Here is a 23,303-nt window from a genome sequence, read left to right on the forward strand (position 1 = left end):
ATTCCCTAAGAAAAAATCCCCAGGAGAAAATGGATTTACATGTGAATTCTACCAAACATTGAAAGAAAAATTAACTCCAACTATTTGAAAAAATAGTGATTGAAGGAGTCCTACCAAATTCCTTTTATGACACAAGACATGGTACTGATAGCTAAACCAAGTAGGCTGAAAATAGAGAAATATAATTATAGACCAATCTCCCTAATGAATATTGATGCTAAAATCTTAAATAAGATATTAGCAAAAAGATTATGGAAAATCATCCCCAGGATAATACACTAGGACCAAGTGGGATTTATACCAGGAATGCAGGGCTGGTTCAATATTAGGAAAATTATTAGCATAATCGATTATATCAATAACCAAATTAACAAAAACCATATGATCATCTCAATAGATGCAGAAAAAGCATTTGATAAAATCCAACATCTATTCCTACTAAAAACACTTGAGAGTATAGGAATAAATGGACTATTCCTTAAAATAATCAGGAGCATATATTTAAAACCGTCAGTAAACATCATATGTCATGGCAGAACCTTTCCCAATAAGATCAGGTGTGAAACAAGGTTGTCCACTATCACCATTACCATTCAATATTGTACTAGAAACGCTAGCCTTGGCAATAAGAGCCGAGAAAGAGATTCAAGGAATTAGAGTAGGTAATGAGGAAATCAAACTATCACTATTTGCAGATGATATGATGGTATACTTAGAGAACCCCAAAGACTCTGCTAAAAAGCTATTAGAAATAATTCAGAACTTTAGCAAAGTTGCAGGATACAAAATAAATCCATATAAATCCTCAGCATTTTTATACATTACCAGCACAATCCAACAGCAAGACATACAAAGAGAAATTCCATTCATAATAATTGCCGATAGTATAAAATATGTGGGAATTTATCTACCAAAGGAAAGTCAAGAATTATATGACCAAAATTACAAAATTCTTGCCACAAAGATAAAGTCAGATTTAAATAATTGGAAAGACATTAAGTGCTCTTGGATAGGCCGAGCGAATATAATCAAGATGACAATACTCCCTAAACTAATCTATTTATTTAGTACTATACCAACCAGACTCCCAAGAAACTATTTTAATGACCTAAAAATAATAACAACAAAATTCATATGGAAGAACAAAAGGTCGAAAATTTCAATTATTGAAAAAAAAAAATCAAATGAAGGTGGTCTAGCTGAACCTGATCTAGAACTATATTATAAAGCAGCAGTCACCAAAACCATTTGGTATTGGCTAAGAAATAGACTAGTTAATCAGTGGAATAGGTTAGGTTCACAGGACAAGATAGTGAATAAAAATAGCAATCTAGTGTTTGATAAACCCGAAGATCCCAACTTTTTGGATAAGAATTCATTATTTGACAAAAACTGCTGGGAAAACTGGAAATTAGCATGGCAGAAAATAGGCATGGACCCACACTTAACACCACATACTAAGATAAGATCAGAATGGGTCCATGATTTCGCCATAAAGAATGAGATCATAAATAAATTAGAGGAACATAGGATAGTTTACCTTTCAGACTTGTGAAGGAGGAAGGAATTTGTGACCCAAGGAGAACTAGAGATCATTATTGATCACAAAATAGAAAAATTTTATTACATCAAATTAAAAAGCTTTTGTACAAACAAAACTAATGCAAACAAGATTAGAAGGGAAGTAACAAATTGGGAAAATATTTTTACGGTTAGAGGTTCTTATAAAGGCCTCATCTCCAAAATATACAGAGCATTGCCTCTAATTTATAAGAAGTCAAGCCATTCTCCAATTGATAAATGGTCAAAGGATATGAACAGACAATTTTCAGATGATGAAATTGAAACTATTTCCACTCATATGAAAGAGTGTTCCAAATCACTATTGATCAGAGAAATGCAAATTAAGAAATCTCTGAGATACCACTACACACCTGTCAGATTGGCTAAGATGACAGGAACAAATAATGATGAATGTTGGAGGGGCTTTGGGAAAACTGAGACACTGATGAATTGTTGATGGAGTTGTGAAAGAATCCACCCATTCTGGAGAGCAATTTGGAATTATGCCCAAAAAGTTATCAAACTGTGCATACCTTTTGATCCAGCAGTGCTACTACTAGGTTTATATCCCAAGGAAATACTAAAGAAGGGAAAGCGACCTGTATGTGCCAAAATGTTTGTGGCAGCCCTTTTTTGTAGTGGCTAAAAACTGGAAAATGAATGGCTGCCCATCAATTGGAGAATGGTTGGGTAAATGGTATATAAATGTTATGGAATATTATTGTTCTGTAAGAAATAACCAGCAGGATGAATACAGAGAGGCTTGGAGAGACTTACATCAACTGATGCTGAGTGAAATGAGCAGAACTAGGAGTTCATTATACACATCAACAACAATACTTTATGAGAATGTATTCTGATGCAAGTGGATATCTTCAACATAGAGAAGATCTAACCTAATTCCAATTGATCACTGATGGACAGAATCAGCTACACCCAGAAAAGGAACACTGGGAAATGAGTGTAAACTGTTTGCATTTTTTGTTTTTCTTCCCAGGTTATTTTTACCTTCCGAATCCAATTCTTCCTTTACAACAACAACAACAACAACAAAATTTGGTTCTGCACATATTTATTTTATCTAGGATATACTATTACACATTTAACATGTATGGGACTGCCTGCCATCTAATATCTAGGGAAGGGGGAGGAGGGAAGGAGGGGAAAATTCAGAACAGAAGGGAGTACAAGGGATCATGTTGTAAAAAATTACCTATGCATATGTACTGTCAAAAATGTTATAATTATAAAATTAATAAAAAATAAAATTAAATTTTAAAAAGTTATATTGTTTTTTATCAAGTGATACAAACAGTTTAACCTTTATATATATATATATGTTTCCTCTGTTTACCTTTTTTTAGCTTCTATTGAGTCTTGTGTTTGTAGATTAAATTATCTATTTAGTTCTGAGGTTTGTTTTTTTTTTCAATAAGAATGACTGAAAGTCTTTTACTTCATTGAAGTTCCATCTCCTTCCCTGAAAAATGTTGCTAAATCTGGCTGGGCAATTAATTCTTGATTATAATCCCAGATCCTTTGCCTTCTGGAATATGGTATTCCAGGGCCTCTAATCCTTTATTGTAGAAACTGTGAAATCCTAGGTAATCCTGACTGCTGCTCCTTGAAATTTGAATTGTTTTTGTCTGCCAGCTTGCAGTATTTTTTCCTTGAGATCTGGAGTTTCACAATAATGTTTGTTGGGGTTTTCCTTGTAGGATCTCTTTCCAGAAGTGATTGATGGATTCTTTCGATGAGTACTCTCCTCCTTCCCCCTCCCCGTTCCTAGAATATTGGGACAATTTTCCTTAATTACCTCTTGTAGAATGCTATCCAAACTCTTTTGGGTTGTGGCCTTCAGATAGGCCAATAATTTTTAAATTGTCTCTTCTGGATCTGTTCTCCAGGATGGCTATTTTGCCAATGAGACATTTCATATCTTTCATTTTTTCATTCTTTTTTGTTTATTTGACTGATTCTTGTGCCCAACAAAGTCATTAGCTTCCATTTGCCTTGTTCTAGTTTTTTAATGTGTAATTTTCTCTAGGTAACTTTTTTATCTCTTTTTTCCTCCCATTTTATTCTACCATTTAAGAAGTTTTCTTTAGATAATTTTTCCTTCCTTTTCCAAACTACCGCATGCATACCTAATATTTCTTTTCTCATTTTTTTTTTTTTTACTTTCTACCTCTTTTATTTCTCTTTTGAAGTCTTTTATGAGAATTTTCAAAAAGTCTCTTTGGACTTCAGACCAATTTATCTCATTTTTTGAGATTTCTTCAGTGGATATTCTGGTCTCCTCTGAGTTTGTGTTTTGGCCTGCTTTGTCACCACTGTGCCTTTCTATGGGCAGCATTCTTTACTGTCTTTTTTGCTCATTTTCTTTTCTTTTTTGATATCTCCTCCTTTTTATTTTGGTGGAACTCTTCTCCTGGGGCAAGGGAGTACTGCCTAAGCTTTCTATGCAGCTCTGAGCCTTGGCTTTGAGCATAGGGGCTCCTTCTGTTTGTATGGTGTAGCTTTCCTTGCTCTGTTCACAAAACAGCCTGGTTTCTCATATTTTGTCTTCTGAGCTGAGACAGGAAGCTGTTCCCCTGATTTGCTACTCTACTGAGCCAGGACTGAAGAACTTAGCTGATGATTTATTTTGATTAAGACCCTCTCACAGGTTTTCCCAGATTGTATTTGAACTCTTTACACTCCAGTGAGACTGACCTTTCTTGAAGTCTTTAACAATGTTTCTCAGTTTTTTTTCAATTCAACAATTCCTGTGCATTTCTAAATGAATTCAATAAAGTAACAAAAATTGATAGAGGCAGGAAGGAAAGGTTTTCAATTGGTGAAAAAGGCAATGAGGTGATTAAGCAGATTATTATTAAAGACAGGCAGAGAGATAGGAAGAAAGAGGAAGAGATAGAGGAGGGGGAGGAGGAAGAGGAAAAGTAGAAGAAGAAGGAGAGAAAGACACCCAATAAAAATAGAGACTCAGATAATGGGGGACAAAAAAATGAGAGATCCAAAAACAGGAACCCGAGTTGTTCTGGATACGGGACAATAATTAAAGTGGGATCAGATCTGAGAAGATGTAGAAAAGAATATAGACTAAGAAGAATGTAAAGTACTATACAGCACATGATGAGGAATGATACCACCAGAAATAAAACACATAGTTAAAAAGATCCAGAATTACAGAGAATGTCTTATTTATTAAGATATGTTGGGGATCTTGGCTGCAAAGCACTCTACTACATGATATTTGTTAGAAGAATAAATGGATGGATTTCTAAAGATTTATTCAATACTTTATTTTTATTTAGCAACAACTTTGAACTTATGATTTTTTTTTCCTCTGAGGCTGAGGTTAAGGGACTTGCCCAGGGTCACACAACTAGGAAGTGCTATGTGTCTGAGACCAAATTTGAACTCGGTTTCTCCTGAATTCAAGGCAGGTACTCTATCCACTGCACCAACTAGCTGCCCCCAAACTTATGATTTGATTGTAAATTTTCATTTTCAAAATATATAATCTAATTCTCTTCATTTGTGCTATGATTTTATTTTTACTCTTCATTATCACCCTATGGGTGTGATCTACCATGCCACCCTCTTAAAGGAAATCCATCAGGTAGAAACCTATATTTGAGAAAATATCAATGCTTTTAAAAACTTTTGGTTGTTGCATTTTGTCTTTCAACCTTTGTGGTTCATTTTCAAATAACATCATTTTCTTTACTACCTATCCCTTAGTTATTAGCTTAGTCAGTCTTGGGGAGCTAACAAAACCTGTTAGAGAATATCTTCATGGTATTCTCTAATACTAGCCTGGTAGGTGTACAAGGTGTTTGTGTTTCTTCTCCACCTAAGGGAATTCCATGGGTAGGACAAGCCTGAAAGTATAAGATCTGGTTTTCAACTCTGAATTTTCAGTGAGTGTTTCCAGTGTCTAGATTGTGCTCTTTCCTTGAGACTGTCTGTAGATTTCCTTGGCTTCCTTCAAATCTCAACTAATATTGAACCTTCTAAGGAAAGCCTTCCTTGGCCCCCCTTAAAGCTAGTGTCTTCCCTCTTACATTGTCTCTCATTTACCCTGATTATATTCTGCATGTATATGGATGTTCATCAATTGTCTTCCCCATCAGAATATATCCTCTCTGTGGAGTACATGGTTTTACCTTTATATCCACAACACCTAGCACTTAACATAACCTAGCACATAGTAAGTGCTTAATAAATCTTTATTAACTTGATGCACCTTCAGCTTTTTATACTATGTTTATTAAAACTACACTTATGTCATCACAGGAGTCTGAAAAAAGTTTTCAACCTACTCAAACTTTCCTAGAATATTCTGAAGTCCTACTTTGTTATATGCTATTAGAATGCAAGCTACATTTCATCTACCATGGGACCTTGTGTCAAGAGGTAATTTAAATATGTTGAATGGATAAATGAATGAACCAATTCTGGAGCTTGTATCTTTACTATGGTCAGAATCCTCTTTATATTTGTCACAAGATTGAAACAGACATTGTATATTATTGTATACCAAATTTCTAGAGGTATCCATACATTGTTAATTATATAAGTACATGTTGATTTTATTTATTTATTTTTATATATTATATATATATATAATATATATAAAATATATACAATGCATATATATATATATTTATTTATTATTATACATAATTTATTTTACTTTTCCCTTATGTTCAGTAAAGTCATTTTGCTGTAGTCTAATTAAAGAAAACCCTCTGAATAGAAACATATTTCAGAAATAACAATATATTAGCAGAACTTAATATCTCAATAATCAAAAAGATGAAACAGCATTGTCAAAATAATTGTGATGGAAACTGAACAAATATTCAAAGTTATTAAAAGCTCTTGCTTTTTATGTAAATAATTAAGAGATATTATATAAATCATTTTAAAAGGAAAAGTTAAAAGCTTGAAATTTTCATGGGAAATATTGACTTTGGAATACAGATAAAACCATATGCCAAATGTAATGGACCATATGCTCTTTTCTGTGCTTTTCATGCTACAAAGAATCATTTCCTGTTATGTTTTAAAGTAACATCAGTGTAATGAATGTACTTTCTAACTTCTATCAGAAAATCTCTATTATTTCTTTTAACTATGTGATTTTTAAAAGATCTAATGCAGCAATGGAGTTGGAGTAGGAAAATCCTGAATTCAAATTTGGTCTTTGATGCTATATAATTAGTAATTAATATTTAATAGCTATTAATTTAATAACTTGCTATATTCAATTAGTGATTAAGTTAATATTACATGACAAGTTATTTAACTTGTTATTTTATATTATAATTAAATTAGTAGTGGCTAAGTTCACACTATTAGCTCATTGATTTAACTTATTAAGAATTGTTAAGTTAATCCCCATTTACTTCATAATCATTAACTAATAATTAAGAATTAATGATTAATGACCATTTTGAAGCCTAAGTTTCCTTATCTTTAGAAGGGGATATGATGATAAATGAATGAAAATAATAAACTACATAGGCTGATTCTGATGTACAAATGAGATAATGTACGTAAATAATTTATCAAACTTTAAAGTGGACAGTTGGAATTAGCTATACTTACAGGTATATTTATCTTTGAACCAAAATAATTTCCCATAAGAACATAATTCAAATTTTATAATGAAATTGAAGATTTGGTTTACATACCATATATAAATGCATTCCAAAAGTGAGGCAGACCTGGATACCTATAATAAAATTAAAAGAGCATGTATTTTAATTTTTTGAAACTTTTAATAATTTGCTTTGCAATATCCAATTAGTTATATGATTAGTAGAATATTAAAATGGTGTTATATAAGAGAAAAATTAAAATAAATATTTTTAGATTACAAAGGTCTATAAGCTCCTTACTACATGTGTAGCCTTTAGGTAAGCCACTTATATACCATGAACTTCATTTTTTTTTTAAGGAGAATTTTGTAGTAAAATATTCTAAGGTCCCTTATAATTTTAATGTATAATTTTATGAATTTCCCTTGAGGAAAAACAGTTAGAATATAAGAAATGAAAATATGTAGAAATTTAGGAATTGGTGTTAGAAAATATCTATATGCAAGAATTTTCCTAAGTAGAGAAGGAAAACAATTTCTTAACATTTGCCTTGATACTGTGTTATGCATGTTATGGTTCCATTGAAGAAGTTGAAAATAGGCATTTCTTTGGCTAAGCTATGATTTATTGTATAAAAGATAGCACTTTATGGGTCAGGAATAAAAAGCTGCAAAATTGATATTTAAACTACTGACTTTACTCAATTTATCATTTCATTGCTAGGGACAGAGAATGGCACAGATATTGCATTTCCCCTCTCAATAACATGGTTTCTGTCCTCTTCTTTCTGGGCATATATCCACATCACAAATAATTTAAGTCTCCCACCTAAGAAGAGAAGCCATATGTTGAATAATTCCTTCCTCAAAATTCACTCCTTTCCAGATCAAGACCAATGAGCCCTTGTTTAGGAGTTTTGTTATCGTTAATCTGGTTTCATTTTGTTTTTTTTAAATGCTCATACTATTTATATGGTCAGTAAGGCTGTGCAATGGATAGAATACCAGACGTAGGTCAAAAAGACTTATCAAGAAACAGGGCTAAGATGTCAGAATAAAGATAGGAACTTGTCTAAACTCTCGCCCAGACCAATCCAAATACCTTTAAATGATGACTCTAAACAAATTCCCAAATGGCAGAACCCACAGAAAAAGATAGGCAAATAGCTTTCCATTTCAATAGTGATTTAGAGCATGTTTTCATAGGAATAGAAATGATTTTAATTTCTTCATCTAAAATTTGTCTGTTCATATCCTTAGATCATTGAAAAATTACTTATTTTCTTATAAATTTCAGTCAATTCTCTATATATTTTAGAAATGAGGCCTTTATCAGAACACATGGATATAAAGTTTTCTGCTTTCCCTTTGAATCCTTGTCTGCATTGGTTTTGTTTGCACAAAAACTTTTTTTTGTTTATTTATATAGAATTGGAATTAATTGTTCTTTAAATTCTTGGTAGAATTGACTAGTGAATCTATCTGCCCTGGAGATTATTTTTTCTTAAGAAGATGATTAAAAACCTGTTCTAATTCTTTTTTTTTTTTTTTAAATGGAACTACCTAATTAATTGATTGATTTCCTTCTCTCCTAAGCTGAGCAATGTATATTTTTGTAAGTAATCATCCACTTTGCTTAGATTATAAGATTTATTGGCAAATAATTGGGCAAAATAGCTACTAATTATTTTGCTAATTTCCACTTCACTGGTGTTAAGCTCAATATTTTTTCATTTTTTGATACTAACAGTTTGATTTTTTTCTTTTTTTCTCATAAAATTAGCCAGTTTTACGTACTTTTTTCATAAAAAATAACTTAATTTTGTTTATTAGTTCAATAGTTTTATTTTCAACTTTATGAATTTCTCCTTTTATTTTCAGAATTTCAAATATGGTATTTAATTGTGGGGTTTTAATTTATCTTTTTTCTAGCTTTTTTAGTTGGATGCCCAATTCATGATGTTCTCTTTTCTATTTTATGAAAGTAAGCATCTAGTGATATAAAATTTCCCCTATGCTCTGGTTGCATCCCATAAATTTTGGTATGTTGTGTCATTATTGTGATTCTCTTGGATGAAAGTATGGATCATATCTATGCTTTATAGTGTCACTTATTCATTCTGTAAGACTAGATTATTTACTTTCCAAGTGTCCATGATTTGTTGTTTCACCTACTCACTCTTTAAGATTAGTTTATATAGTTTACAATTAATTTTCTATGTATTTTCCCTGACCCTTTATTACATGTAATTTTATTGCATCATGATCTAAAACTGATGCATTTACTATTTTTTTCTTTCGGCATTTAATTTTGAGGTCTTTATGCTCTAATATGTAGTTGATTTCTGGGTGAGTTCCATTTATTATCTAGAAAAAAAGTATATTCCTTGCTGTCCTCAATCAATTTTCTCCAAAGTTGTATCATACCTAAATTTCCAAAATTTTATTTACCTCCTTAATGTCTTTCTTATTTATCTTGTGGTTCAGCTTATGTAGTTCTGATAGAACAAGATTGAAATCCCAATTAGTATAGTTCTGCTGTCTATATATTCTTTGCAGCTCTCTTAACTTTTCTTCTAGGAATTTGGATGCTATTTTGCATATATGGATGATATAGTGCGTATATGTTTTTACTTCATTATCTGTGATACCCTTTAGCTTTGAGCAAAATGTAGTTTCCTTCCTTTTCTCTTTTAATTAGATTTTTTTTTGCCTTTGCTTGATATGAGATCAAGATTGCTACCCGTGTTTTGTTTTGTTTTGTTTTTTTACTTCAGCTGAAGCATAATAGATTCTACTCCAGCTTTCACTATGTGTGCATCACTCTGCTATATATGTTTCATGCAAACAATATATTTTAGAATTCTGGCTTTTAATCCAGTCTGCTATCCACTTCCCTTTTATGGGAGAGATCATGCCTTCCAATATTCACAGTTAAAATTACTAATTGTACTTCCTGCCATTTTATTTTCCCCAAGTTATACCATTCTCTTTGCTTTTCCTGTGGCGACTGCCACACACTGGGTACCTTACAATCAGCCACTGTCAGGATAAGCAAAAGTCTTTATTCTTGGTCTTTAGTGGTAGAAGTGAAAAGAGTGGATACGTGGGATCTCTGTGACCTCACCTCTATGTCTCTCTCCCAGAAGTGATCCTGGCTAGTCTCCCTGCACCTCCTAGTTCCTCCCACAATTCTCTGTATACACCAAATGATTGGGCCAGAACAAGATAGTGGGTTTTCCAAGAATGTTCTTATAGAGTATTGTCCAATCAGTAATTAGCCTCAAGTGCTCCATTGTCCCTTGGTGCATTCACTCGAGTTTCAGCCCCTTACATTTTCCTCTACCCTTTTCCCTAGAGATCAATCCGCCTTCTCTTTTTACAGTCCCTTCCCCCTTTCTTATGCTTTTCTCCTTCTACTTCTATTCTCCCTTCTATTAGCCTCCACCTTTTCTTTCCCCTTTACCTTCTTAATTCCTTGTAAGGTGAGACAAATTTCTTTATGGAAAAAAGTATGTCTGATTTTTATTTATGTGTTTGAGCTAAATCTTATGGAATTAAGGTTCAAACAATGCTTACTCTCCCCTCCCTTCTTTCCTTCAACTGTAATAGGTCTTTTATTTGCCTCATGTAATTTACCCCATTTTATCACCCCTTGATTCTTCTTCCAGTACAAATTCTTTTCCACCCCTAGTTTATTTTCTATACCATAACAATAAAGTCAAATAATACTTATACCCTCTAAAAATACTCCTAACAAAGATACAGTCCTAGAGATAAACACATCATTTACCCACATAAGGATGTTAACTTTTTAGCTTTAAAAAAAGTTTTTTTTTCCTTTTTACCTTTTTATGCTTCTCTTTTCTATATTTGAGTTCTGTATTTGAACATCAGATTTTCTGTTCAGTTCTGGCCTTTTCAATAAAAAGAAATAAAACCCCCTTATTTTATTTAATGTTCAATTTTCCCCTGAAAGATAATGCTTAATTTTTTGTAAACAGTTGATTCATGGCTGTAGTTCAAGCTCCTTTGCCCTCTGGAATATCATATTCATGCCCTTTGGTCCTTTAAAATAGAAGTGACAGAACCCACAAATGTTTGGAATGTAACAAATTTCAAGCAGAAGATATTTTGGAATAACTTCAGAAAAGTTCTGTTTAATCAGTAACATGAGAAGGAAGCTGGCAGCACCAGACCCAGGGCAAGGTGAAGCTTGGAACAATCTCCCCTTTGCCCAAAGAGAAGACTAGCATTTTAAAAAGAGCAAAAGTGTAAAAAGAACTCTGACGATAGCTATCATGAAGACAGAGAAGAACAGATCTTAAACTCTGAAGACACTAAAGGCTAAAGGCTAAATGTCTCCAAATGAAGCCTCAAAGGGAAAAAAGAAAAGAAAAAGAAAAAAAAAAAACAAATTATCTGGAGAAAACTCCTTAAATCTTTTTTTATTTGATTTTTAAAATTCTTTTGAGCTCTTCAATGGCCTGTAACCAATTCTTATTTTTCTTGGAACCTTTGGATATATGATCTTTGACTTTGTAATCGTTTTCTCAGTGAATTTTGATCTTCCTTGTTTTATAGTAACTTTCAATGGTCAGTATCAGAGTACTTTCTCAGAAGTGGTAAAGAGACCTCCTGTGCACTAAGGATAGAATTTTCCACTGCCACTGCTAATCATGCTCACTCTGGTTTGCTGGTTAATCAAGACCCTCTCATCCTACTGACAGATTTTTCCTATTGACCTTCCAAGTTGTCTTTAGTATCTCTGGTTGTGAGGTCTGGAAATAGCTAGTGCTATGGCTTCTCAGTGGCCCAGCTTTGCTGGCACCTGAACTGGGATTAGGACCAGGGCTGACCTTCATTGGGACTATGTACCAGACTCCCACCATGGTGCCACAGATTTTTCTTGCTGACATAAGTTATTTTCGGCAGGAAAATATATCATTCCATCTGTTTTTGTGTTCTGACATTCTAAAATTTGTTTAGAGTAATCTCTTAAAGAAATTTGGAACCGTATGTGGGGGAGAATTCAGCTTGTCCCTTCATTTACTCCATCATGGTTCTACCCCTCTGTCCCTAGAGTCAGTAATACTAGAATTCCAATCCTATAGGTTATTTAATGTCTTTGATACTCAGCAACTCCCTAGATGTTAGCTACTAAATTAAAGACTACCTTGATGGAAGAAGTTCCCCTCTTGATTTTCTCTGTTCTTATCTGCAATAATTATTTTAAAATCCCTTTCCTGATTAAAATGGAAGTGTGTTTTTATGACTTCATATGGTTACCATATCAATTGCTTTCTTAGTAGACAGGACAAGGCTAGATGGAGGGAGAGAATTTGGAACTAAATTTTTAAAGTGATTATTATAAATAAGTAAATGATAAATTAATAATTAATTATTAATAGATAAATATAAACTGATTTTGGTTGCTAAAATTTTTCAGAAGATGCTAATATAGATATTTTTAAAATAGCTGCATTTTACAAATGCCTACAGATTAAATTAGCCCCCAATTGCCATGTAATCAAGGACACTTACACTTCCTAGAACCCAGGATCAAAAGTGATACATAAAACATGAACAAAACATTGACTTTGAGGTGATGAATAGCAGACAGATCTATTGGGAAGATGATTTTTGTGGGTCATCAGATCTTGTATAACAATACCTACAGACCAATATAAACACCCATAGGAAGGTCTCAATCAGCATGGGCTTGGTTTGACTTAAAGCCATTAATAACTGGACACTGATCTAAAGAAAATCATCCAGATGTTTGGAATCATATAAATAAAAATCTGGATATTTGCCTGTATTATTCATTTTTTCTCTCAGTGATGGTTTCAGATTTGTGTATTTACAGTCTGATTGTGAATGTACATATGCTGGAATAGAATGGTTCCAAGAATTATTTTCCTTATGCAGCAGACCAATCAGAAAAACATATTTACTGCCTTTGCCAATTGTGTGTCAAAACTCCAAGTTAACCATTTGACCAAAGGTTACAATTCAAATGCCCTGCAGACTACTTCCAGTCCCACCTTCTCTTACATGGAGATTCACACATAGATTCATTAGTTCCCCCTACTGGTAATTGCTTTTACCACCTCTTTCTTTAACTTGGGTTAATCTCACTGATTTTACAGTGAAAGAAGATATGTCTTTCTTTTCATCTTTGTCCAACAATTTGCTTGCTTTTAAAGTTTTTAATTTACTAAAGCACCATAGGGTGTTAAAATAAAAGATTTACATTTATAAAATTGAATAGTTAATATAAAATAATAGAAGTATTCAAAACTAAACATGTATATATATGTATATATATATATATATATATATATATATATATATATATATATATATATATGTATGTATATGTATATACATATATACAAAGGGATAAAAAGAGGGATTGGACATTTATATAGTGCATATTATGTGCCAAGCATTGTGCTAAGTACTTGTTAAAAATATTATATCACTTGATCCTCACAGTCATCCTCTGAGATATATGCTATAAATATCTGTTTTACAGTTGAGAAAATTGAAGCTTAAAGTGGTTAAGTGGCTTGCTTAATAACTAAGACTGGGCTTGAATTCAGGTCTTCCTAAGAAGTCCAGTTCTCTTCCTGTTGTACCATAATCTGTCTCTCTCTGTAAAATAGAGGAAGAAAGGGTTAGATCTTCCTTATCTCCTCATTAGAGACTCATGACTTCTTTCTTATCATTCTTCCACTTGGACATATTCTAGAAATTCTTGAAGTAAAATGTTAAAGTAAGCCCTTGTGTTCCCAGTCAAAATAGATGTAGACAGTTTTAGAATCTGCTCTTAGTTTTTTCTCTGAATGTGGAAACCCAGTCTTAAAGAGCATAATTACTTGTAATAATGGATAGTAAAAAGAATGCTACATGACATCATGGTAGAACTAGGTGCAAATACTGTCTCTTTCCAGTAGTATGACCATGACACAGTCATTTAACTTCTCTGATTCTCAAATTATTTATTTGTAATATGAAGATGTTATAGGAAGTATTTATATTAAAGGGTGTTTGTGAGAATCAAATAACTTATTTCCTTCAAATATCCTTCAAAAATTCCTATAAAATCTATTCCCTAGGAAGGAAGTGAGCAATACTTTTGCAATGGAGAGGAAAATGAATGCTAGACATAGTATTAAACTTATGAGCCCAACTTGCGTCACTGAGCCCCCCTCTTTAGTATCCCTTCCTCCTCCCTTTAAATCTCTTTCCTTTTCTTGTACTCTTCCCTTATTACTCTTTTCCTTTTCCATTTTCCTCTCCCCCTTTTTAATGATGTGAGGGAGAATTTTCTATAAAACCAATATGTCAATTAATTTTCTCTTTGAGCCAATTCTGATGAGAGTAAGGTTCACAAATTATTCCTCCCCCTCTCTAACTTCCCTCAGATATGATAGGTTTTCTTTGCCTCTTCATGGGATATAAATTCCCTTTTTTCATCTCCTCTTTTCCCTCTTTCTGACACTATCCCCTTTCCATTTCTACTTCTTTTTTTTTTTGTTATATCAGTAAAATCAAATTATACATGTGGACTTTATGAATATCCACAACAGAAATACAGTTCTCAAGAGTTCCTTTTTTAAAAATAATTCAGAATTTTAGCAAAGTTGCAGGACACAAAATAAATCCACATAAATCCTCAGCATTTTTATACATTACCAACACAATCCAACAGCAAGAGATACAAAGAGAAATTCCATTCAAAATAACGGTCGATAATATAAAATATTTGGGAATATATCTAGCAAAGGAGAGTCAGGAATTATATGACCAAAATTACAAAACACTTGCCACAAAAATAAAGTCAGATTTAAATAATTGGAAAGACATTCAGTGCTCTTGGATAGGCCGAGCGAATATAATTAAGATGACGATACTCCCTAAACTAATCTATTTATTTAGTGCTATACCAATCAGACTTCCAAGAAACTATTTTAATAACCTAGAAAAAAATAACAACAGAATTCATATGGAACAACAAAGGGTCGAGAATTTCAAGGGAAGTAATGAAAAAAAAAAAAAATAAGTGAAGGTGGTCTAGCTGTACCTGATCTAGAACTGTATTATAAAGCAACAGTCACCAAAACCATTTTGTATTGGCTAAGAAATAGACTAGCTGATCAGTGGCATAGGTTAGGTTCACAGGGCAAGATAGTGAATAAAAATAGCAATCTAGTGTTTGACAAACTCAAAGATCCCAAATTTTGGGATAAGAATTTATTATTTGACAAAAACTGCTGGGGAAAGTGGAAATTAGTATGGCAGAAACTAGGCATGGACCCACATTTAACACCACATACTAAGATTAGATCAAAATAGGTTTAAGCTTTAGGCATAAAAAAGGAAATCATAAATAAATTGGAGGAACATGGGATGGTTTACCTCTCAGACTTGTGGAGGAGGAAGGAGTTTGTGTCCAAGGGAGAACTAGAGACCATTATTGATCACAAAATAGAAAATTTTGATTACACCAAATTAAAAAAGTTTCTGCACAAACAAAACTAATGCAAACAAGATTAGAAGGGAAGTAACAAATTGGGAAAACATTTTTACAGTTAAAGGTTCTGATAAAGGCCTCATCTCCAAAATATACAGAGAATTGACTCTATAAAAAAATCAAACCATTCTCCAATTGATAAATGGTCAAAGGATATGAACAGACAATTCTCAAATGATGAAATTGAAACTATTTCCACTCATATGAAAGAGTTTTCCAAATCACTATTGATCAGAGAAATGCAAATTAAGACAACTCTGAGATATAATTACACACCTGTCAGATTGGCTAAGATGACAGGAACAAATAACGATGAATGTTGGAGGGGCTGTGGGAAAACTGGGACACTGATGCATTGTTGGTGGAGTTGTGAAAGAATCCAGCCATTCTGGAGAGCAATTTGGAACTATGCCCAAAAAGTTATCAAACTGTGCATACCCTTTGACCCAGCAGTGCTACTACTGGGCTTATATCCCAAGGAAATACTAAAGAACGGAAAGGGACCTGTATGTGCCAAAATGTTTGTGGCAGCCCTTTTTATAGTGGCTAGAAGGTGGAAGATGAATGGATGTCCATCAATTGGAGAATGGTTGGGTAAATTATGGTATATGAAAGTTATGGAATATTATTGTTCTGTAAGAAATGACCAACAGGAGAAATACAGAGAGGCTTGGAGAGACTTACATCAACTGATGCTAAGTGAAACGAGCAGAACCAGAAGGTCATTATACACTTCAACAATGATACTGTATGAGGATGTATTCTGATACAAGTGGATATCTTCAACATAGAGAAGAGCTTATCTAATTCCAATTGATCAATGATGGACAGAATCAGCTACATCCAGAAAAGGAACACTGGGAAATGAGTGTAAATTGTTATTTTTACCTTCTGAATCCAATTCTTCCTGTGCAACAAGAAATTCGGTTCTACACACATATATTGTATCTAGAATATATTGTAATATATTTAACATGTATAAGACTGCCTGCCATCTGGAGGAGGGGGTTGGGGGAGGAAGGGAAAAATCTGAACAGAAGTAAGTGCAAGGGATAATGTTGTAAAAAATTACCCATGCATATGTACTGTCAAAAAAAAAAAGTTACAATTATAAAATAAAATTTAAATTTAAAAAAAAAAGAGTTCCTTTTACCTTTTTCTGTTTCTATTGAGTCCTATGATTGGAGATCAATTTTTTTGTTTAGATCTGGTTTTTTCCTTAGAAACAAAATGAATTCATCTGGTTCATTAAATGTCCATCTTCTTCCCTGGAAGAAAATGCTAAACTTAGCTGGGTAGTTTATTCTTGGCTGCATTCCAAGTTATTTTGCCTTTTGGAATATCAGATTCCATGCCAATCAACCCTTTATTGTAGAGGCAGCCAGATCTTGAGTGACCCTTACTGTGGCATCTTGATATTTGAATTGTTTTTTTTTTTTTTTTTTTCCTGACTGCTTGTAATATGTTTTCCTTAGTCTGATAGTTCTGAAATTTGACCACAATGTTCCATGGAGTTTTTTTGTTTGTTTGTTTGTTTGTTTGTTTGTTTTTAAGGGTCTTTTTCAGAAGGTGTCCATGAATTCTTTCAATGCCTATTTTACCTTCTGGTTCTATTACCACCTTTGGGCAGTTCTCTTTGATGATTTCCTATAAAATAGTACTAGGCTCTTTTTTTCATAATAATTTTCAGGAAGTCCAATAATCCTCAGCTGATCTCTCCTAGATCTATTTTCCAGGTCTGTTGTTTTGCCAAGTAGATACTTGACGTTTTTCTCCAGATTTTAATTTTTTTGGTTTTGCTTGACTGATTTTGGTGTCTCAATGAATTATTCATTTCTATTTGTTCAGTTCTGATTTTTAATGAGTTATTTTCTTCATTAGTTTTTTTTTTACTTCTTTTTGTATATGTCCAATTGAGTTTTTAAATGATTTTTTTTTCCATTTCACTAAATTTGTTTTTTAGTGAGTTAGTTTCTTTTTCCAATTCACAAATCCTACTTTCTTGGGAATTCTTTATCTTTTCCAATTCACAGATCCTACTTTCCTGTGATTTCTGAACCTTTTCCAGTTCCCTAATTCTGTTTCCCTGCACTTCCTATGATTTTTTTTTACCTTTTCCAATTCACATTTCAGGAAGTTGTTTACCTTTTCCAATTCACATTTCAGGAGGTTGTTACTCTCTTGCATAGCTTCTCTTTCTTTTCCCCATTTTTCTTCTAACTCTCTTCTGAGATTTTTAATAGTCTCTTCTAAGAGAGTGTCATTTAGGGTATTGTCTGGAGGCTATTTCCTATTAATCTCCTTGAGGTTGGAAACCTGCTCTCTTTCTGTATAGAAGCTATCAATTGTTTTCTTCATTTTTTTGTAAAGCCTTCAGGGTCTACCTTCAGGGCAAGGAGATTAGCAGCTTCCTCTGCCTAGCAAGGATATACCAAGTATATGGACAGTAACTATCCTCTCAATGGACTGCAATAAATGGCGTAGCTGCGGGAGGGCCCTGAGAAGAGTTCCACAGAGAAGTGAGTAGGCCTGGGTAACAAAGGCCAGGCTGTGTAAGTGCCCTTCCAGGAGCCCCATTGCTAGGATTAGTGACTGCCTTGGGGCTAGAGGTTAAGCAGCAAAAGTATCACTGCCCCCCCCCCAACGCTGGCTTTTAGTATTAGCAGTTGCCCTATCTTTCACAGCACAGGAAGTGTCTCTGCCTGGGAAGCACAGTAGAGCTGGGGAGACTCCACTACCCCAGGCCGAGCCCCTCACTGTGTAGACATTGTAGGCAGTCTCTGGCTGCTCTCCTGCTGTGCAGGTTTGTGACTGCCCCCCAACAAGAGCCCCTAGCTGCAGAATGCCCCAAAGAACTGTGTTATGGTCTGCACTGAATCACTGCCAGTCCTGGGTGGGTGCAGTCAGATTTTTCTCAGGCTCTGGTGTCCCTCAGTGTACCCTCTACCCTAGGCTCTGGTTTTTCTGCTGGTCCATTACTCTGTGACCAAAGCAAAGCAGTCAGACTATGGCAGAGAGCTCTATATAAACTTTCTAAACACAGAGGTCACCCTGTTCCTGATTCTATCCCTGCCCTACCCAGGTCTGCTCCTGTCACTCAGGTCAAACCTTTTCTGGAGATATTCCTGATTATCTTCTGGTGATGAGTTGTTGTACTTCTAATCTTCATGAACCTTACCAGTATAGTGCAATATTTGAGGCTGATTTTTAAAATTGGCAATGAGGGTGAGAGGAGCTCAGACTCTCATGTGCACCTTCACCATCTTGGCTCCGCCCCCCCTTTACATTTAAAGCACATGCAAGTTAGACTTTTTTAATTACAAAAGCAAAACAAAAATATTAATCTTATAGCGTTATTTTTTGTTTTTTGTTTTGTTTTGTTTTGTTTTACTGCTATGTTTGATATAGGATATCAAGCAAAATATTTGTATATTCACTTTTAGCATTCCAAATCCTTTAAAAACAAATAAATAATTTTAAGAAAAAATAAAGTGGACAGCGGCAACTTCACTAACTGGAATATAAAGCATTTCTATCCTCCAGACTAAATTGACTGAAGTAAAATGTTATCAACTGTAGTCATAAAATTATGTGGTGTGATATCTAATATATATATGTTTTTACTACAGTCACGAGTACTCCAGCCTTAAAGTATCGATAATAACTACACCTGTGGTTAGAATTAATTATCCCTTTTCCACTTCTTTCTCCCATGATAGAACAATAAGTAGGATGTTTTCTTTGCTGACACATAAGTTATTTTAAGTGAACTTGTGAAATATAAATGTACCACAAATACCATGCCTAACATATATGATATCTGTGGATTACAAATACCCATATTCATTGGCCACATCAGATAAAAATAGGTAAAACCTCAAAGTTCACAAGCAAGGGCAGCTAGATAATGAATTGGATAGGGCACAGGCCCTGAAATCAGAAGGATATGAGTTCAAATCTAGCCTTAAACACTTAACACTTACAAGCTGTGTGACCCTAGGAAAATTACTTACCCCCAACTGTCTCATCAAAACAAAACTCTCAATAGTTGTATTTACCTAACATTAATATTGATTATCACATGGGGAATATAGAAATAACTACAGACTATATAATACTTGAAGGTATACAAACTACCTTGGTAATATTTTCTTTATTTTTACAAAATCTCTTAAGAGATAGACACTATAATTACACACAAAGAAATTGCGGCAGGAAGAAGTTAATTAACAACCAAAAACATACAACTAGTAAATGACTGAGGCTAGATTTGATCTCAGAACTTCCCAACTTCAGACCCAACACCCTATTTACTGCAATACCTAGTTGACTCATAAAGAACATAAAAACCTGTCATAAATCATAAACAAGAACTATTTTGGATTTAGTAAGGGTGGCAGCTGATTTATTATGTAAATTTTAGAATGAGGCAGATGAAATTTGAAAGGCTGCTCAGCACTCCTGTTATTCTCCTGAGTCAAACTCCTTGGGCTTCTAATGTCCAAAATATCAAGTTGTCTCAAAATGATTGCATTATTAGTTTGTCATGTTTGTGTAATTTTCCATTTGATATATTGACTTTAGCAATGACATCTTCAAAAGCTATTTTTTAAAATGAATGAGTTTTTATGGCAAGTTCAGATGCTTATAATATATCACAGGGAAGTTCAAGGTGAGACAATCATATAATTATGCATTTGTTGCATGGCTTTTTTGCTCATTTCAATTGCTTGCTGATATATTTGTGATTGATCCAATATTCCCTCTTGTCTTCACCAGCAGTGACCCTTGTAAATGAGAGTAATCATTTATTTTTAAATAGAAAACATTTTGGGGGAAGTAATAGAAACAAATAATTTATCCAATATCAATCATTCATCATTGTTCATATATCTGAGCTCAGTCTCAATTTTCTTTTCATATTCTCAAGCTATCTACTGTTTTTTTTTTCCTCTCAGCATTGCTTTCTTTGCTCAATACTTGAAAAGACCCTCCAAAATGATATCCAGCCTCTTACAGTGTTTTTGTAAGCAACAGGGAGATTCATCTCTTCCATGGGTAATCCATCTTCTTGTTCAGTTAAAGACTTTAAGCAGATTGCCATGTCATTATATCACTCAGCCTGCTCAGCCAATTTGGCCATTTGCAGCAGATCATTTTTATGAATTGTGCCCAGAGTGAGAGGTGGTGACAGACTGATATTTGGAAGTTCAACAGTGATGTCAGTGGCAGCAATCAGGCTAAAACTCTGGAGGATCTCTCAGTTCACAGGTTCTAACTTATCAATTAATGCATTGTCTGACTTAATGCCTAACCCTTCACATTATTCTCACATCATACTATGGAATTTCAATAACATGTAATATTTTTTCTCAAATGCCTCTACTTCCTTTTTCATCAATTGATTTAATTCCAGTGACCTATCCCTCCAGTACATGTTAGTCAAACACAAGAATGGCCATGCATTTAATCTTCTAGTTATCCACAAATGTTTCAAACACCCTGTTGAAAAATTCCAAAATTCTCTATTCAATAATAGTCATCTATCATTCTTTTTCTCCACATATCTAACTTCTAAATCTATTCTTTTTTTCTCACTAAGATCTTTAACCACTCTCTCAGTACTTTTTGATGTCATATCTTCTCATGTACTAGGACTAAGCTTCCCTATTTCTTGCTACAGGAATTAGCTTTTTCCCATTTCCTAAATTGGGGACAGTTTTCCCTAACAAAATAAAGTGATCTCTGGACTTGATTGGCCCCTACTTCTCTGAAGCAACTTCATGAGGGGATAAAAAAATTTCACCCACATGCAACTGGTGTCACTTAGACTTACTTGATTTTTTTTTTGGCTGAGACAATTGGGGTTAAGTGACTTGCCCAGAGTCACACAACGAAGAAGTGTTATGTGTCTAAATCCAGATTTAAACTCAAGTCTTCCTGACTTCAAGGCTTATACTCTCTTTGCTGTGCTATCTAGCTATCCCTGAATTACTCAAATTTTTAAGTCCATGCATAACACCATAACCTTTGCCATATTCCACCTTACTGAACAGATGCATTTCCATATAGAAATGAGGAGGTTCAAAAATAGAGAAATTAAATTTCTCCATATTTCTGTTGCATATCCTTGCAGTATCAGGGCAAAAATATAACTATTTTTGTTAATTGTTTAATAATTTAAGAATACTTCATTCTATCCAAATATGGAAATTTTTGGAAAAGATAATTATGAATATTGGAGGGAAAGTGAGAAAAGTGGGACACTAATACATTGTTGGTGGAGTTGTGAACTGATCTAACCATTCTGCAACAATTTGTAACAATCCCCAAAGGGCTATCAAATTGTGCATACCCTTTAATCCAGCAGTGTCTCTATAGACTTGTATACCAAAGAGATCAAAAAAAGGGGAAAGGACCCACATGCACAGAAATGTTTGTAGCAGCCCTTTTCATAATGGTAGGAAACTGGAAAATTAGTGGATGTCCATCAGTTGAAGAATGGCTTTATACATTATGGTATATGAATGTTTTTGAATGTTATTTGTTTTATATATTCTGTATTTCTAAATGTTATTTGTTCTACAAGAAATGATCAGCAGGACAATTTCAGGGAGGCCTAGAGAGACTTACATCAACTGCTGCTAAGTGAAGTGAATAGAACCAGGAAGACATTGTACACAGCAACTGCAAGATTATACAATGGCCAATTCTGATGGACAATGGCTCTTTTAAACGATGAGGTGATTCAGGCCAGTCCCAACAGTGTTATGATGAAGAGAACTATCTGCACTCAGAAAGAGGCTGTGGGGACTGAGCGTGGATCACAACATAGAATTTTCACTTTTTATTGTTGTTGTTAGCTTGCATTTTGTTTTCTTTCTCATTTTTTCCTTTCCAATTTGATTTTTCTTGTGTAGCATGAGAATTGTGGAAATGTGTATAGAAAAGATGCACACATTTGACATATATTGGATTACTTGCTATTTAAGGGAGTGTGTGGAGAGAAGGGCAGAAAAAATTGGAACACAAGATTTTTCAAGGGTGAATGCTAAAAATTATCTATGCATATGTTTTGAAAATAAAAAGTTTTAATTAAAAAATAAAACATAAAACAAACAAAAAAGCAACTTTTCTAAGAAAGTGCAGGCATTAGCTGACTAACATTGATAGAACTGGCAGAATACAATAAAGAATATGGAACTATTTTAATGGTCTTCAGAAATACTTGATGCATACAAGGGACATTGGGAGGAATAAATGAAGAGATAAATATGGAAAGTACCAAAATAAATTTACATTAACTTATACAAAATGTAATAAACAAAGCAAGGAAAACAGATAGATAGATAGGTGAGACAGAAAGAGAAAGAGAAGAGAGAGAGAGGGAGGGAAAATGGGAGGCAGGGAGACAGGGAGGCAGGGAGACAGGGAGACAAAAAATCAGGATAGGGAAAAATAATTTGATCTAAATATACAACCTTTAACAAACATTGAAAATGCCATTTCTAATGGCTTATATATAGCAACTTTATAAGTTTCTAGTGATATTTACAATGCCATCATGATTTACTTAAGTAGTACAAT

This window comes from Sminthopsis crassicaudata, chromosome 4 (genome assembly GCF_048593235.1).
Source record: "Sminthopsis crassicaudata isolate SCR6 chromosome 4, ASM4859323v1, whole genome shotgun sequence".
NCBI lineage: Eukaryota > Metazoa > Chordata > Mammalia > Dasyuromorphia > Dasyuridae > Sminthopsis > Sminthopsis crassicaudata.